Below are 3,057 nucleotides of genomic sequence, written 5' to 3'. Positions count from 1 at the left end.
CACCAATGAATGTGCCGTGCGCGCGATGCTACATTTGATTCAGCCGTGCTTTTAAAAGGCTCACACTTTTAAAGGGCCCCCGCCACCAATTCTCTCACTCTCATGTCGGGGCCCACCGGGAAATTTCCCGATTTCCCGCCAGGCCAGACCGACCCTGTACACATATATAGTACATACACACACACATATATATACACACACACACACACGTATACACACAGTAATATAGACACACATGTATACACACACACGTATACCGTACATACATATATCTATACACACATATACCATACATACACATATACCATACACCGTACATACATATACTGTATTGATACACATATATACATATACAGTACATACACACACATATATATACACACGTATACACACAGTTATATAGACACACATGTATACACACAGTTATATAGACACAGATATAGACACACATGTATACACACACACCTATACATACATGCACTAATCTATGATACCAGGTGTTCAGATGTGAGCTGTGCATGAGTTCTGCCACATAGCTCAGAGATGAAGTGGAGAGGGCTTCAGACACCACTGTGGGGGATGGGGACACAGTATACTGACATCAGCCCCTGCTGCTGTGCTGTCCTGTGCAGTGAGCCTAATCTCCCACCTCTTCTCTGTCAGCAGCTACTGCTGGAAGGACCGGAGGGAGCAGCAGAAGCACAGTCACTCCTGCTCTTCCTCCACTATGGCCTCTGTGTGCTGTACAGCCCGGGGACCCTGACTGCAGGTGAGGTGAACACTTACTATTGGGCGCCGTGCAGGAGCCAGAGGCTGCAGCCAATGAGCGCTCTCCTCAGTCTGATGAGGAAAGCGTTCATTGGCCAGCGTCTCTCTCCCTGCAGGACACGCCCCCTGTTTGTAGCCCTGCTCTCTGCGCTGTGTGCTCCGCTCTCTCCCCGGCTCGGGGTCAGAATGATTAGGGGCAGGAGTGAAAGGGGCCCGGTGCTGCTTGACATAGGGCCCCTCTTCTGCCCATAATATGGACTGAATGGCTGCGTTGTCTGCCCTTATGGGCAGTACGCTTGTAATGACCGGGGGTCTGAGAGAGATCCAGTGAGTCACAAACTGAGACAGAGACAGAAATAAACAACACTTTCTTTATCAAAACAGGGATTAGACTAAAATTCAGTATTGAATGAATCAGTCTAAGGTTCTGCCTGGGACACTGTCTCTACTAAATACACACAATCAGCAAGAGCTGAAATCAATGTGCCAATCTCAAGGTTTCCAGTTTATGTGAATTATTCTAGTGATCTGGAACAATTTTACCTAAACACAAAGTCAGTCTAGTGAGGGCGGTATATGGGGACCCCCTGAGATGGCACACTGAATACAATCCTACCCCTATTAACAATAATAATGCACGAAACTATATCAATTGCTCTTATACCCTTATTATCAGGATACCCAGGTATCTTAAAATTATGGTACCGTTAACCTCAGATGCAGTCTATCACAGGCCTGTGAATCACGGTGGCTGCAGCTAGTCCCGGAAACCTTTGGCGCCAAAACAAAAACAAAGTTCACAAAAACCAAAAACAGCAAAAATTCCTTGTCTTGTCGGCCGATGCCGAGCCCACACGCCGGGGACTTTAGTCCTGTAGCCTCAGATTAAGGTCTGGGAAGATCTCTTCACAAAGGCTTGTCAATATCCTCTCAGTAGAAATGGCACCAGAAACCTTCTTTCCTCCCGAAGTTTCTCACTCTTATTCAGTACACCAACCATGTGCTCCGTCACAGAAATGGATTCCTCAGTCCCTTCCTTTATCACTCGACACGTGACTCCTCCAGCACAAAGTCTCTAATTCACTCAGCATGGACTTCGACAAAACTCCACAGAGCCACACAGCTTTCCCCAGCTCAGCACTTGTTCTTAAAGAGAGAAAGGGGTAAACAAAATCCACAGGGAAACGTGTAAAGACAGCATCTTCCTGCAACTCCGTTCTCACAGACTTCCTGTCTAGCCTCTCACACCTCAGACACTCTTAGAACACATAGTTTCTTGCACTGCCCCTCCTCTGAGCTCAGCCAGGCAAAAGTCACAGGGTCCTAGTGCTCTCCTGCTGTTATCACATTTCACACTCTCACATGCTCCTGCCTGCAAGGGCCCCTCTCCACCTTCGGGTCGGGGCGGTATGTCCGCCCTTGGCTTTGTGGGGGCTTATTAAACATTGCAAGTGTTCAATATAGAAGAAAAATGACACCAGATTTCAGTCCATCTTTATTTGTTTTCTGAAAAATTCCTGACATTACAGAACTAAATTGAAATGCCTTTAATACCCCACTCTCTACATTGTGACTTAAATAAAAACAAAATATATCGGTAACAGGACAAACTTATGAAACTAAAATCTGTATCAGCAGGTTTAACAGCGGGAAAACAAAATTTTAGTTAAAATGCTGTCACTTCATTAAAAAAAAAAGTGTCTTTCAATTGCAACCAGTCATCCTGTCCCTGCAGCTGAAAAACACCCCCCATAGCATGATGCTGCCACCACCATGTTTCACTGTTGGGATTGTATTGGCAGGTGATGAGCAGTGCTGGTTTTCTCCACATATACCGCTTAGAATTATCACCAAAAAGTTCTATCTTCATCTCATCAGACCAGAGAATCTTATTTCTCATAGTCTGGGAGTCCTTCATGTGTTTTTGAGCAAACTCTATGCCGGCTTTCATATGTCTTGCACTGAGGAGAGGCTTCCGTCGAGCCACTCTGCCAAAAAGGCCCGACTGGTGGAGGGCTGCAGCGAGAGTTGACTTTGTGGAACTTTCTCCCATCTCCCTACTGCATCTCTGGAGCTCAGCCACAGTGATTTTGGGGTTCTTTACCTCTCACCAAAGCTCTTCTCCCACAATTGCTCAGTTTGGCTGGTCAGCCAGGTCTAGGAAGTCTTCTGGTGGTCCCAAACTTCTTCCATTTAAGGATTATGGAGGCCACTGTGCTCTTAGGATCCTTGAGTACAGCAGAAATTCTTTTGTAACCTTGGCCAGATCTGTGCCTTGCCACAATTTTG

The sequence above is a fragment of the Phyllobates terribilis genome, unplaced genomic scaffold, assembly GCF_046119375.1.
Source record: "Phyllobates terribilis strain yellow unplaced genomic scaffold, ASM4611937v1 Scaffold_2__4_contigs__length_985480577, whole genome shotgun sequence".
Classification (NCBI taxonomy): Eukaryota; Metazoa; Chordata; class Amphibia; order Anura; family Dendrobatidae; genus Phyllobates; species Phyllobates terribilis.
Note: the sequence above shows the minus strand (reverse complement) of the source record.